The sequence below is a fragment of the Nestor notabilis genome, unplaced genomic scaffold (genome assembly GCF_000696875.1).
Source record: "Nestor notabilis isolate BGI_N333 unplaced genomic scaffold, ASM69687v1 scaffold17389, whole genome shotgun sequence".
Classification (NCBI taxonomy): domain Eukaryota; kingdom Metazoa; phylum Chordata; class Aves; order Psittaciformes; family Psittacidae; genus Nestor; species Nestor notabilis.
Genome location: NW_009944248.1, coordinates 20684 through 36369, shown reverse-complemented (window position 1 = coordinate 36369; position 15686 = coordinate 20684). Strand labels below are relative to the sequence as shown.

The window sequence follows — 15686 nt, the reverse complement described above, 5'->3', positions numbered from 1 at the left end:
TAATGTTTTTGGGGTTTTTATAGATACAAAAAGATGAATGCAAATGCTACCTGCAGGATCCTATAGGCTTGGGTTGTGAAAGGTATTCCTCTTTCAGCATAGTTTTTAAACAAATCCATTTTCTGAGCCTGGGAAAAGTGCCTTTTGAACAGAAATCAATTCAGGGATGTCAGAGGGTATTTTATATTGAGACCGTGCTCTGCTTTCCTGTTACATCTCACACCCATGTGCGTACACTGGGAGCTGTCACACACTGAGGACAGGAATCTTCTGGGGGCCAGAACATACCTGCAGAAAGGATAGTTTAAAGCCCTGGACCTTACAGACGAAGAATAAAGGAATCTTAATTTTGAATTAGGCAAAAAACATTCAGATACTGAAATACATAGTCACATTTGTCACTTATGGTAAATTACATCACCTGTATTTTTTCCCTTTTTAAAAATCAACAGGTTTATTTTAATAAAGAGTTCCAGCAGCTGCTATTCTGAGCAGAACCAGTCAATACCTTATTTTTGCATTTGATATGCAGCTGCAATAACAAGCCACATGTGAATTTTATTAAACCTTCTGAATTTTCTGTCTGTTTGGGGAGCTATAGATTTAAGTTTTACAGATATCTGGTTTTACTTTAAAGTGGAAAAAGAAGAAAGAAAATTGTTCACACCATTTCCTTAAAAGAAAAAAAAAAAGGTTTTGTCATGTCTATGTCTATGAATTAAAATGTAATTAAGATGTCCTATGTTAGGTGTGAGTGGGATTCCATGAAATGCTGGAAACAGGACACTTGTTTTCAACAGCAGCCTGAAAAAGAATAAGCTGAGCATTTTAAAAATATTCATATACTTAAATAAAACTGAAGTGCCATTTTAGTGATGAAGGTTTAGATGGCTGTTATTAGATTACGATGGTTAATGTTATTTAACAGTTACATGTCAAAGAGTGAAAGTATGTTTTTATGAAGAAGTGCACTTCACTTTGAAGTTAATACTTGCTGCATACTAATTTTCTCATGCATGTAAGTGAATTTTAGATTGGTTTTGATTTGAAGCTCATTATCAGAACTGAAGGTGGCAGTTACTCCCATTCAGATGCATCTTAAGAATCTGGAAGTAAACAATAACATCTTGTTTCCAGAGGCAGATAATCCGTTGCACAACTATTACATGTCTTGAGTAAGTGGATGAGATATTTCTGCAGATGACAGAGAAGTTTGGGTAGCTGTGTGCAAACACACCATTTGATTTGAATGCCGCAGAGATCTACAAAGCAAATTGCTATTTGACATTGCAAGACGTGTGAGGTGTTGATTTTATGAAAAAGTGGAGGTAACTGTTGTCTGTGCTTGGATGTGGAACATCCGTGGTAGCAACTGGGCCAGAAGGGAGCCATGGTAGAAAGTGAGATGTCCCTTGCAGGACTGTGACTTTCTGCCCTGATGCAGGCTGCGCCTTGTGGGTCAGATGCACACAGGAGAGGTGCCTTCCTCTTTGACTCCACCATTTGCTAATGAACCATGGGGTGCCCCTACCTCCACAGCCCCCTGTAGCTCACAAAAACCTTCCCCCTATGTGTGAGCCTGTCCTTTCCAAGCAGGAGACCCCAGTGTAAAAGAGGGGTGCTGCTCTCCACACGGCCCTGATGGGGCAGTGGCATGCTTGCTCCCCAGCGGGCACCCTGGGGGAACCAAGATCAATGACTGGGCAGGGTCCTGCAGTTGGGAACTGCTGTGGTAACTGAGCACTTGGCACGCTCCAGTCTGCTCCACGCTCTGCCTTCACTGCATTCTCTACAGTTCACTTACAGTGCTTTTTGTGGTAGGGAAGTGTTTACATCCCGTATTTATACTGTTAAACTGGTTGCCAAACACTGAAAAGCTGATAAACACTATGTGCTGTTACACTATAAAGTACAATCCCACTGCTGCTTGCATGCAAATAAATAACAACTTGGCTCTCTGTCCGCTTTTCTGTGTATAAATGAATTTGTCGCGTAACATAGTAACATACATTTTACTAAAAGCACTAGAAAGGCTGAAACATTACCTGCAGGTACGATTAAGAGGAAATTTTACTGTTTGGTGTGCTTTTGTGACTTCCCATTCTCATTTTTTAAAAAAAAACCACTTTAAAAGTGATGTGAAGCTCAATCACTATTGCTGGATTTAACTTTTTTTTAAGTTATTTTTAATTTCTCAGGGTTATTTTGCCTTTCTAAGGACTGAGGGATTAGCCTACAGGTTAAAAGTTACTATGAAACATTCATTAAATCTCTTGTTGCTGTTACAGACACAGATACCTTTTTAATGTTCCTGATCAGTTTTGCGGCCACTATTTTTTGTTACTAGACATAAATCATTAGCAAGTATTTTTAGTGTCATTGGTGAAAGGTTAATAGAAGCCCATAATTTTCAGGTATATCTTTTTGATTAGCTGCTCAGAAATTCCTTGTAAAAGGGAGTGTAAATTGTTCCACACCGAAAACTGGAGACTGAGTCCAATTTGTGCATAAATGAAAATTGTCTTTCTAACAGACTCTTTGGAAGGTGTCGGGTTGCCTTCAAGGTAATGACTTAAACATAAACTGACCCTTGATGAGGGAGCTGGAGTTTCAGTTTAATGCATTTCTGCAGTTTTCCTTCACCTTCAGTGCCTTCAAATTCCGCACAAATAATTCCTTCATAACAAGTGCCTTTTCAGAAGATGTATGCTGCTGACAGTTAATATAAAATTATTGCCCCTGAATGCATTTTTGTAATTACTTCCCAGAGAACTGTCTTTGTGTTAGAAGACATTTCACACTTTAGTAACATAAGTGTTTGGGGAGAACATGAGTAATCATTACAAGTAGTCTTTCAGTGAAAATAAACCCCAAAATTATAAAAAAGCTAATGTTAAAGTTGGTTAGAGACAGTGAGGAATTTATTTAGCACGTTATGCCTGTCTGTATGTTCTCTAAGTTTAATAACCCTTCAGTAACTAAACTTAAAAAAGCAATAAAGAACAGAGAAACTGCTTTCTAATTTTTAAGCAATAATGAAACTAAAAACTGATTAAAAGTGACATGCTACTAGAGACAGAATAAAGAAACTTAATCTGAATGCTCCTATAGGAGATTTCTGCTAGGATGGAAAATGAAATGGCTCACAGTTTGATCAATAAAAAAATTAGCAGCATTTAATAAAATGTTTTCTCTAGCATGTTGACTAAAGTATACTATAGAAGTTTTGAAATCCAAGGAAACCAGGGTTGTAGAGAGAGTTTTTCTGTGTGAATGTGATGGAAAAATAGTTGACAGAGCAAACTTGGTGAGTTTCAGGTCAGATGGGAGATGTAAATAGTTACAGTGGTTTAGAGACCATGGGGCCAGGACTGCCCATATAAATATACATATGATCTGGTAGTTACTATGCAGATGCCAGCAGTGAGGTTGGGTTTGCATGGAGGTAGGAGAACACAGGACCACGTTTTCATTTTACTGGAGAAAATGACAAATTATACCATACATATATAGGTATAAATATATGTATGGTGTATCTCCATGCCATGTAGAGATAACCATATAGAGATTCAGGTGGACCCAGGTGAAAGCAAGGCACCGTAAGGCAACAAGTTACATGCATTATCTGTTCTGCATGTGATGCCTGTGACTGTGCTACAGCAAAAGGAGGTGCAACGAGCTGCCAGTCCTCTGCTATGTGTTCCTGCCAGCCCTTTCCATGCCTTTCCATTAAACCTGAGGTAGACACTCAGGGTTTTCTTACACGTTGTAGCTCCTAATTTCAGAAAATTGTACCCTATCAGTGAAGTAAGGTGAACATTTTCCCTGTGAAATGTTGATGTAAGTTAACAGAAGGATGCTGAGAGGATGCTGGGGGGTGTGCCAGACTGTCATGAGCAGTTCTGTGAGCAGGGCAGTGCTGGCAGAAGCAGGCAGTAGTTCACTAGTTGTTACTGGGCATTTAATTTGGAACCACTTTCCCTTAAAACATGTGTACAAGCAGATGCAGAAGGAGGTGCAGTACCCTAACAAAACAGCTTTTCTTTGCTGAGTTAAAGAAGAATGCTGAGAACTGTCCACCTATTTAGAAATTAACATGATTTAATACATACCGGTGTGTAATAAGGCTCTGTTGGGAAATGTTACTAATGTGCGCATCTTAAAGTCTCTGACTTTTCAATATTTTACTGTTAGCACGCTTCACACAAAGCTGTATTATAATCTGGTATAATCTGTGGGTTATTATGCAGATAGAGAGCTAGAACTGAACATTGTCCTTCTTCCCTTGCCTTTCCAAAAGAAGCCCTCGTAGCCACCACTGCTGCTTGTCAAGAGTCAGACAAATGACAGCTTGGAGAGGCTGCAGTGGCCATAACCCTAGGAGGGCACGAGGAGGTAACAATATACAATTTTCCTGGTTCAAGGGTAGCCTTATCCTACTGTTCTTCATTACAGTACTGCAGTGAGATCAATTTTATTAAGTAGTAAGTCTTAGGAGGCCACTGCCATTAACTACATGCTGGATCAAATAATTTTTTTGGTATTACGATTGTTTTTTCCTCTTGTTGAGGATCTGATGCTTGAAATCTCTCCAGCCCGTGAGGAGCATTGCGTGGTGATTGAGTGTCATCGGGATTGCATGGCAGCCTGCACTTCACTCGCTCTGCTGTTGTGTAGTCATCCTGTGCCATTTGACATTGCATGAATATATACCATGGTGTTCCATGCACTCCCTCTCTGGCTTTTTCTTTTTCAGCTAGGCACATATTTTTTCTTCTCCCCCATGTGGTTTGACATGGTGTGAAAGACCTGTGCTGCACTGCATGACTGAGCACCAAACCTGCTTGCTTCTGATGCACATAGCAATGATTCAATGAGCGGAACGAGCTGCCTTTGTTACCTGTCCTAGGCTGGGCGGCAATCTGCACTCTCTGACCTGGTTTGCTGCTTTGCATGGGTATGGTCACAGTGGTTTCAGTGGCTCACATTAGTGCCCATGCCTATTGAGAGGCAGCACGCATATGTACCTGCATTCAAGATGCAAATGTTTAAAAAGACAATTTCTGCAATACTGAAGAGCCACGGAGCAGCGGTACCCAGCAAAGCCAAGACTTTTCATGCTGTGGGGAAATCTCAGCTGAGGTTGGTATTTGTTTTAATTGCTGGAACACGAGTGGCTTTTTTGCCTCTGTTCATTCTTCTTTGACCACAAATGACAGAGAACTTTGGACTCTCTTGGGTATGACAGTGCAAGAGACAACACTAAAATGCAACAAACCACATGAAAGTAGAGACCTCCCCCACACTGATTTGGCATTTGGCACCAAGCGAAACATTTACTAAGGAATGTTTAGATTAGGCTTTTCCTTTAAGTCATTTCTTTCTTTTGTTCTCACTTCCTAATTACAGATGAAATTTCCTTTCCTTTTGTCTCGCTGGAGAGCTGAGCGGCAGCCCTGTGGCCGTGGGGCAGGAAGGCTGCACCCCTGGGTGGGCGACTGGGGCTCTGCCGAGTGCCAGGAGGTGCCAGCACTCACCATTCCTCCAGCAATTTGCTTTTATTTCCTCAGTGCCATTTACTTTTACCACTTGTCCTGCATCTCTGGAAAATTTCTAGGAATTATCATAGCCCTTTGTGAGACCATTGATTGTTTTTGCCTTTGGACCAAGGCAGAGGAATGAAGAGATGCCTCTTTCCCACTCTTTATTTTATCTTTTGCCTTCCAGCTCTCAGACCGTGGCAGTATGTGTGCATGTGTGTGTACATACTTAGGTAATGATTTGCACAGCATAACTTTAGGCACTGTAGATTGCAGCTGGCAAAGCTGCTGTGTTAGGAAGTGCTGCCTAACACTAAATCATTGTATGCCTACTGAAAAGAAACAGCTCTTGATAGAAGCCCCATAACTGGAGGTATTTAAAGCCAGATATGACCCTGCACTAAATAGTAGGTTCCAAAGAACAATCCTAGATTTAGAATAAATCCCAGCTTTACAAACTCCTCAGGCTTCAAAAAAGTATTAAAGAAAAGCCCCAGAAAATTTACTGGCACAAAGGCAGAAAGGTTTGCCTGCCCTGTATTGTGCTGATAAGATAAAAAAGTTTGGATTGTCCAGATTGGATTCCACAGCTGAAAAAATAAGCTAAGAGGTTTGTTCCTTTTTTAATTTTTCTGGTCCATGTGTTGCACGGTATTACCCATTTCCGTGTGTCTCAGTGGATATTGTATGAAGACATCAGCATCACTTCCAGTGTGGCTCTGACCTGCTTGTGTCTTCAGGCCTGCACTGCTATCTGAAGTTCCCAGAGCAGCTGGTGCTGCTGTTGTAGTGGGGCTGGTGCTGTGGTCCGGGGCTGAGGCTCTGCCACCGCAGTTCCAAGCACAACCCCAGCCTGATGGCAGTGCTGTATACTCTGGTCTGAAGCAAGTGGAAATCTGCTCCTGACTTCAGTGAGGCCCGAGCTGAACATGGTACTTGTGATCTGTTTTCAAATATTTGGCTTTAGGAGTACGTTGTTCCTGTAGCAGAGCTGTTTTGAACACAGCTCAGAAGGCATTTCTACTGACTGCAACTCTCAAGCTGGCCTTTGGGAGTTCACTTTTCCAGCTTTGCCAAGTTTGCCACATTCCTTGGACCACCAGATCAGGCAGGAACACTCCTGGTTCTTGCTACATCCATGTGAAATAGTAACTTTCTAGAGCCTAAGCTGTCTTTTACAGAAAAACCAAGAGTCATTAACAACATTAACTTTAGTGGCAATTAGAATAACATATTCTTGACTGTTGGCCAGATTGTTTAGGTCATAGGGTAAAATATTCTTCTTGCCTAAAAGCCCTGCAGGCCTTCCACTGTGCTACAGGGAAAAAATAAAAAGAAAAGCAAAAAAGAAAAGCAAAGCAAAAAGCTCCCAACTCAGTTTCCTGACATTTTGGGTAGGGTAAGGTGTACTTTCAAGGCTGATTTCTCAAAATAATATGCTCTCTTACTCATAAAAGGAAGTTGTTAAAGCCACCATTAGAGATGGCAGGTTCATTTAAAAACTACTAGTAGCAGTTTTGTGGAATGCAGGGGCATTTTCCCCCTCCTCTTTAGAATTAGTTAGCCATCATTTATCCTAAAACATGGTGCCAGCAACCCCTTCTGCTGGTGCTGCCTGTACCCTCATGCTGTGCACGAACGCTCTGATGGTGGGTGGGAGCTGTGTGCCCACAGTGCTGTGCTGCCTTTGCAGGTTCCTTGCAGGTCAGTAGCTGTGATTATTGTTATTTATTTTTCTACTTTAGCAATCTGGATAGAAACTACTTAGCACTGAGTTCACTAAAATCCAAGGCCATCTTAAAAATCAGCCGTGTCAGCAAATGCACATATCTGTGCTTGCTGTGGGTAGACACTGCTCTTTGGAGACTTCAGAAGTTGCTGTTGGCTCTGGCCACCTTTGCATGGCAGCATATGGATATGTCCCTTCAGAGACAGGCCCAGGACTCAAGTCACCCCTGCTCCTGGTGCCCAAAGCACCTTGGTCTCCTGTGCTGACTCAAAGCCTTTCACTGGTGTGGGGGTGCCCTCAGCACCCATCCTGTGCAGCTGCACTGGGGTGGGGTGCTCCTGCAGTTCTTGCCAGCAGGCAGATTGCAGGTTAAACTTGTGAACTGCTGCAGCAGAACTCCTCAGAAACGAGTTCCTGAGGAATGCTTGAGGCCTGCTGTCCTCATCAGGGGAACTTAGCTCACCACAGGAGCAGCTGGGCTGCGTTTGAAGCTTTTCCTCACTGTGTGGACCACCCATTCCCATCACCGCCCTGGTGCTTGCCGGCTGTTTCGCTCCCCTGGGAAAGGAGCTAGCATCCCCCCAGGGCCGCCCGCACCCCGCTGGCAGCTTGTGGTCAAAAGAGCGGAGATGAAGGTCAAAACACCAAAAAACACTCCAGATTTTAGTGAGTGGTGTCTGGTTTCTACAAGGCAAGCACCAAGCATGTGGCTCAGCAGAGGAATCTGAAGATCATGTTATTCAAAGGACAGCAACGCTGAGGCGTGGCAGACATGTACAGTTCCTCCAACCCACTGAAAACAGGAAAAAAATCTCATTTTAAAGCAATGTTGCATTTGCTAAATAATTTATGCAAGATTCACTGTTGTGTTATTTGACATACAGCTCTGTCAAGCAACGTCGCTTTTGAAAAGTTGCCTAGAGGATCAGATTTCCCATTCAACAGGGAATTAAAAAATGTTTCTGGAATTTTGCTTTGCAGTCGGGAATCTATTTTCTTATCTCACATTGTACAATTTATTTTTCCTAAAGCAGTGTGCTAAATTATTTGTTATTGTTGGACTCTGTCGAGCAGCTCTATCCCTGGTGTAGTCACGCAGTGTTGGAGTAAGACCAAAGATGAATTTGTCACAGTGTACTCACCAGATCAGCTGGTCTTTAGGTTAACTGTCAAAAGACAGATTTTCTGCTAAAAATATTAGTGAAGGTCCCTTAAAGCTCCGCAGAATGCCTAAAAACTTTCTTCTTCAGGTGGAGGCAAAGTCAGTTCAAAAGTGCTTCCATGAGATCTTTGCCTACAGGCACCATGGAAGCAGGTGGCAGTTCTTTAGTTTAGATTTATGTACTTGGACTATTTTTATAGGTTTCCTTCTTACAGAACCAGAGAGTTGACATTCTGATTTATTAACTATCAAGTCTGCAGGACACACCGGCTTTGAAAAGCTGGAATGGGCTAAAATGTTTGTGATTGCAGTCTGGGATGATAGACTGCATGAAGGTGTGCCAAGTAAATATGATAATTTGAATCTATACATTAAATGATGTGTGAAGTAAAGCAAAGCTAGCTTAGTTTTAAATATGACTTATTATTTGGTGAAGTAGTAGTAGAAACTGAACCAGAATCATGTGGGATGTTTCACTGCAATACATTTTTATTTAAGGAAAAGTCTATAAAGCATGAGGTTTGGCGAGCAGCATTTTATTGAATAAACATAGTGCAGATGATGACTTACAATATGGAGTGCTTAATGAGTGATACTTTTTATAACCAAATCCTTACATTCATTACTGCTGCGTAAGTGGCATATCTGATTTGTTAAGATGAACATTGTATCTAGCCCTTAATGGAAATTTTGTAGTGAAAGGTATGTATAATTTAACAGCAAAAGAACCTGAAAATGTGCAGATCAGTTAATTGCTAAGAGGGATGCTGTGATGCACCACAAGCAGGCATTGATTTTTAATATTTCCATTGCAATTCGAAGGGTACGTCTTGTTACAAGTGCTCCATGGAAAGATGCAGAGTGTTTTACACCGGTTGATTTATGTTACCATGCGCAGTGCGGAAGATGGTATAAAATGTGCTGGATAGTGGTAGCAGGGTGCTAATGTGTGTGTCTGAATTGCAGTGCTTGTATACTCAGTTTTCATCTTTAACAAATTTTATTTTTCAGCTTTGTTTCTTGTTATCAGCATTGGTTGTCCTTAATCTTTTTGGCGCTGATCTAACTTTAGAAACAGTTCATCTCTCTGTTTGCTGCTACTTCCTTAATGGCATAAAGCCAAAATGCATCCTGAACAAACAAGGTGTCATATTTCTCCTGCCTGGCTGTGGGCGCTCTTGGGGTCAGCCAGTTTGTGGTGTGGGATAATCTCTTCCACCGGAGAGCCTGTGGTTCCATCTCACTTTGCTGGATGACTTCTCAAATGCTCCCTTCTTACCACAAGTGTATATTCAGTGTGTGAGTGCTTGTGGGGCAGGTGAAATGATGCAGGTGTAGCACCTGTGGCTGTGTTACCCAGGTTGGTGGGACATGCTGTGGAAGAGGTGCAGGCACCTCCATTTCAGCAGGTCACTGAAGCCTGGTCGGCATAGCCAGCATGTCTAATAGACTCCTTCACTGTTGAGCGGGCAGCAGGGACTTACAAGGGCTTTTTCACTTCTGCTGCCCCTGGAAAACCACAGTGCTGCATAGAACCATTGGGTACAAATGGCTTAGGCATGTCTGGGGGTTCTCCATGGCCAAGGGAATGTCCTGGAGTCACAGGGATATGGCTGCATCCCTGTTGGGAGACGACTGAATTCACGTTGGGGTGACTGGCTGTGGCCGGCTGCCCCTGCCTCCTGTCCCACTGCCAGCAGAAAGCCAGATGCCCAGTGTGTGGAGCTCTCACCTCCATGGCCCCAGCGTGCCCAGCCCCTGCACTGGGGTGGTTCTGGAGCTACCAGAGAGCTGAACATTAATGCTTGGAAAATTGCAGGTTTGCTGACAAAGATGCTTGTGCTAGCCCACAGTCAGTCACAGACGAAGAGAAAAAATATCTGAGACACCCGAAGGTCAGATGTGGTGCTGTTGGGTCCCAGCTAGCCTGGCACAATGCAAGGTTCATCTGCCTAGGAAAGTGCCTCTCATTTGTTTGGGGACCTCTCACATCCTGGGTATAGGTGTGCTTTGGGGGTGTGCAGCTAGAGCTTTTTTTTTCATTCTTGTTGTTACTACTAATATTGGGGCTTTGAGGCGGCGGGGAGAGGAGAGCACTGAGAATTAAAATTCAGCACAAGCCTTTTCTTTGTGGGCTGTAATTAATCTTGCCAATTTTTAAAGCTTTGAGAATCTGGTTAAGTGATAAAACACTAACAACTTTATATGACAGAGAGTTAGAGGCTCCTGCTATACACCCACCAGAGAAGATTAGGAGAGAGTGTTTGTAGGATTCGCACTAAGCAGCAGAGAATACAGTTGAGAATTGTTGCACCGCATGATATAAAACCCACATTAATATAATGAAAGGTGTCAGGAATAATGTGAGAGCGGCTGTAATTAAATGTATCTTAATAAGTGCAACATCCTTCTTAAAGCTCTTTTTTTTCAGACCTCTCAAACTTAGAGGATGTTCTTGCTGTTGGCAGGTGGCCTGGGAGGAGAGCTGGAGAGCGAAGCAAAGGACAGCCGAGCCCTGGAAGAGAGGAACAGTGTGACGAGCCAGGAAGAGAGAAATGAGGAAGATGAAGACATGGAGGATGAGTCAATTTACACCTGCGATAACTGTCAGCAGGACTTCGATTCACTGGCAGACCTGACTGAACACAGGGCACACAACTGTCCTGGAGGTAATGTTAAACTAGCTTTACAGTTCTGACAGGTGGTTAGCTGGGTAATTGGACATAGCAACAGCTTGAGGCCTCAAGTGAGATTAAAGAATTAATAATGTAATTTTACAGTTAATGTAATTTTATTGTGGTGCCTTGGGTAGCCTTTGTTCACTCCTTTAATAAAATTAAAATAAAAGCAACAGCTTTCCAATTGGAATCTGTCAGTAATTATGTTAGACAAAAATGTTGTGGGTTTTTTTTTAATGCTAAAAGTTTCAGGCAGGGTATTTTTCCCCTCTCTCTCCAAATGGAAGAAGATTAAAAAAGTTAAATGACTGAAGTGTGCAAAACTCCCAGGAGGAAGGGCCTCTGAACCCCATAAAAGAACATGACGATTTCTGAGATTAAAATTCATAGTGTGAGTTCTGTAATCCCACCCTAAAAATACACCATTCTCCCTAGGTTATTATTACATTGCCTTTTGAATTTTATGGAAGTGAGGATGGCATCAGCCTACACTGATCTTGATTTTACTTTCTGTAAAGTAAGACCATGCTCAGAGGATTGGTGTGAAGAATTGCAACGTATCTTGCTTTTACACGGCTGCCTTTCTGTGGCCGGAGGTAGCAGCAGGTATTCTGCAGAGCATGCTAAGCCGATTTACAGGGGTGGTAAAAAGCTTTGCAGATTTTACCAAAGATTAAACTGAATCTTAGGAGGGGAAGCACAGGATATGTTCGTATTTATTTAAATTAGAGATTCTCATCCTTCACCTTACTGGAATTGAATACTCTGCCATCTATTTTTCCTCTGCACTTGCCTACAGTATTTTTAGGCAGTTGCTGTTACAGCTGATGGGCAGGTCTGCAGGTGGAGGGCAGGAGGGCTAGTTTCTCCTCTGATGCAGCGGTATCCTATCCGCTTCCCCTTGAGTGCATATTCTTCCCTGGCCACTGAATTTGTTAATTATTTAATGTTTTCTTCTTTTCTTTTTGGGCATAAGGAAAATGATGCTCAACCAAGAAAAAATACAGGGAACAGAATACAGCAAGGGAGGAAGGGTCAAGCAGGGGCTTGGGCTCAGCCTGACTCTCGCCTTGAGAGCATCCTACTCTGTCTCACTTTGGCTTACAGAGAAGGGTACCTCTGACTGTCACTCCTGTCTGCTTGCTGGGCAGAAAGACAGAGAGAGGTAGGGGCTTTTCCCCAGCCTGCAGGTGAATAGGGATTGCAGTCCTACGCCTGCCCTTAGGGCTCCTTGCTTCGCACTCTTGCTTAAACCCTACATAGGTTGCAAACTTGAAAATGTGTAGAATTGAAAGGAATCTTCTTGCAGGGTGATTCCTTGGCCAGCTGGCAACCATGGCATTGGCTTTCGTACTCTACAGGGTAGTAAGCAAGAAAATGCCATTGAATAGAAAAATCCTGGTTTTGAAAGCTGGAAGGTGAGGTGTGCAGCCTGTGTGGAGATCAGTCCTTTCCGAAGGAGCAGTTGTAGGAACAAATCCTTCCTGATGCCATCCCACATAGGGAGCAGGGCAGGCAGGATCCCACCAGGGCAGCCGTGAAGCCACAGGGCATGTCTCCAGCAGACATTCCTGAGTGGCTGCTGCTCCATCACTGCCCTGTCTCCTGCGTTGTGCTGGTGCAGCCACTGAAGGTGCTGGGGGTGAGCCCGACCAAGAGAAAGGCTGGTTTTAGCCCAGGTGTCTGGTTGGGACTGGTTCACTGTGTGATAACCCAAACAGCTGTAATGGCACAACTGGAGAGGGGGAGCAGGCGCTGCCAGTGAGCACTCCAGCAGAGGAACGTAAGGTTATGGCTCGTGACCAACAGCATTATGAAGAGGAGCAATTTTTTTCTTAAAGATTCTATTTGCATCAATATAGTCAGTGTTTTCACACCTCAGCTTTTACTGTAATGTTCTGTTAGTGAGACTAAGAAAAATATATTATGTTTTTTGAGACTTATCGAAATGATTTTTTAGCATTCCCATTGCTATTTTTTGATTCCAGGTAGCAGAATTTGATCTTCTTCTACTCTATTCACATGTGCTGATGATTTGCAAAGAAAATTTGTCATAAAAAAGCACCACATAACTATCTGCATATACATGAAATAGGTGCTAATTATCTCCGTGTGAGGATACCCTTATTCCAGAACAAGAATGTCTGTTTTCCATTTAGTTTAATCTAGTGTCCTGAAGTGATTTAAAGTAAATAGGAAGATTGCACTCATATATTCTGGAATGAAAATGTTTCTATGAAGACAATCTGGAATACTGCTTGATATTTACATATCATACCTTGAGGGTTAAAAAAACCCACAGCACAACTCTTTCAGATCCACCAGTTTGTTCCATAGACATAATTGTTGTGGAAACATGCAAGATGCATGTCTTTTTTCAGTTAATCTGAGAAGACTTGCACCACCTGGGTGAAAAATCTAAAGCCTCATTAGGAAGTGTGGTATGTTTAAAAATTTTACCCCACAAAATAAACTGTTTGACTGTGTCCTTAGTTACCCTGCACTCCTTTTGCCTATAATGCCTGCCTGACGCATCTGAGGCGGTAATGCAGTGCCTGACCTCTTGGCAAGCCAGGTTTTCATGTCTTAATCTGAAGCAGGGTTTGCAGTCGTATCTACATGGCACCAGATCAATACATGTATTATTTGTAGTGATAATATCACTAGGCTGATAATACAACGTAACTAATGACTTCCTTTGGGATACTGAAGTTAGGAAGATATTGTAGCACAGGAGTGCTGCAGGATTACGAGAGATCACTCCAAAGAATAGGATAAACCATCTATTTCACTGGAATCCCTTAGAAATTCATTACGGCGCGCTGAAGTTATAATACAGTTTGAACGCAGCTGCTTTGACATGTAAGGAGGCAACAAACAGCCATTTCTCCCCTTGCTTTTTCATGTATTTCAGAGCTGTTTCTTTGAGGACAAAACACCGCTGAAATCTAGACATCTCTGGTAGCATAGTGCATGGCATTCCTTTTGATGTCAGTGTAGTAGAGATGTTCTTCTGACAGAATTAGGTGCCTTTTATACCTTTTTCTCATGACTGATGTCTGTGATTGCGGGTTGTAGGTTTCCAGTGTCTACGGGGATCCGAACAGGGTCTAAATGGGGGCAGCTTGTACTGAAAGAACATCACATTTCCTTACCGGCTCATGTCTTCCCTTGTCTCCCAGCTTGCTCCCACAAATAAGCTCTCCTGCAGCAGTCTTGAAAATAGTGCCTGAAACAACTAGTGAGCACCATGAAAATACTCCTAGAATAAATAAAAACATCTAGTGTATACACTGGATGTGTTAAGCTGTTAAAATTAGTTAAAACCTCACTGGTATCCCATGTCCCCTTAACTAGAGAAGACCAAGTAATTGCCATTTAGCATCATGTGCTGTCTTTTTTACACATACTTTTGCACACCGCTGTTGCAGTGTAGGTGTAGCATGATGCTATCTTATAGTGACAAGAGTAAAGAATTGCAGTGGATTTACAAATTACCGTGTCCTCCAGCCAGTACCAGAGGCTGCACACATCAAGCAGCTATTCTGTGTTACCTCGCTGTCTGGTGGCTGATGCTGAGTTGTTTGTTCTTTGATGAAGAGTGGCTAAAAAGCCACAAGGTTTGCCATTTTCCTTGTGTGTTTTAATACACCTGCATCAGTCTCGGTTTAGCGCCAGTATTTTGTTGTGTTATTTTTGCTTCCTCCATCCATGTCACCCCTTTCCTCCCGTGGGTCAGAACAGCTTCATGTAAGCTTTTTTCTGCAGTTTCTCACGTGAATGTAGAGTGTTTTAAAGAAAATTAGCACATCAATGAAGTGGACAGAAGTAGGTTTCGGTGGGGTCTCTGAGCATTTCATGAGGTCCTCTTCTGTTGTTGATAACTTTACAGGTTGTCTGTTTCAAACAGCAGCAGAGCTATATATGGATATTGCCAGCTTGGAAGCAGCTGATTTTTCTAAACTACTGTACGGTAGGAACTAGTTTATAATTAAAGTCTTGCAGTTGCTCCTTTTAAATGCCCTGTAACTTGTACACTAGGCTTGCGTTTGAAATGAGGTATTATAACATGTTTCATGCTAGTGTATAATTTTGCATTTTCTTGTATTTCACCTGCTACAAGAATTACAATTGCCGAGCAACTGTATATGCGGGATGCTTATCCAGAAAAACCATATACAGCAGCTTGTCCACAAGTGATGAGTTGTGGACAAGTCATGAGTGATGAGGTCTCATGGATGTTTTTGTCAGGTGGCTCTTTGTACTTCCCACTGACAAAGAGAGACTTCTGACACGTATTTCCAAAATTAGCCCTTCCCCAAATTGTAATCTTTGGTTGCACCTGATTGGCAAGTCAGAGAGTTCCTGTCTTTTTGCTACTGCTGTTGTTGCATCTTTAAATTAATGAATTACTGATTGTCCTCCACAAAAGAAACTGAAATACAGTTGTGAAAAAGCAGTGTGGAAACTTAATTATACACCTAGTTTATACAGCTGTGTCTCTAATGACCTACTGGCCCTAATTACTGTGTTGTGGCTCAGTCTGAGTGCTCTTGTCCTTGCCAGAATTCTGCTCC

General features: G+C 42.4%; 1 long non-coding RNA gene across 1 annotated transcript in view; it reads left to right on the top strand.

The window, feature by feature from the left end:
- Window positions 1-15082, top strand: part of LOC104411829 — a 31265-nt gene extending 16183 nt beyond the window's left edge. Inside the window, exons 2-3 of the long non-coding RNA XR_719950.1 lie at window positions 10900-11100; window positions 15002-15082. This is a non-coding gene — a long non-coding RNA (uncharacterized LOC104411829). The remainder of the gene's footprint in view (window positions 1-10899; window positions 11101-15001) is intronic.
- Window positions 15083-15686: the final 604 nt, after the last annotated feature.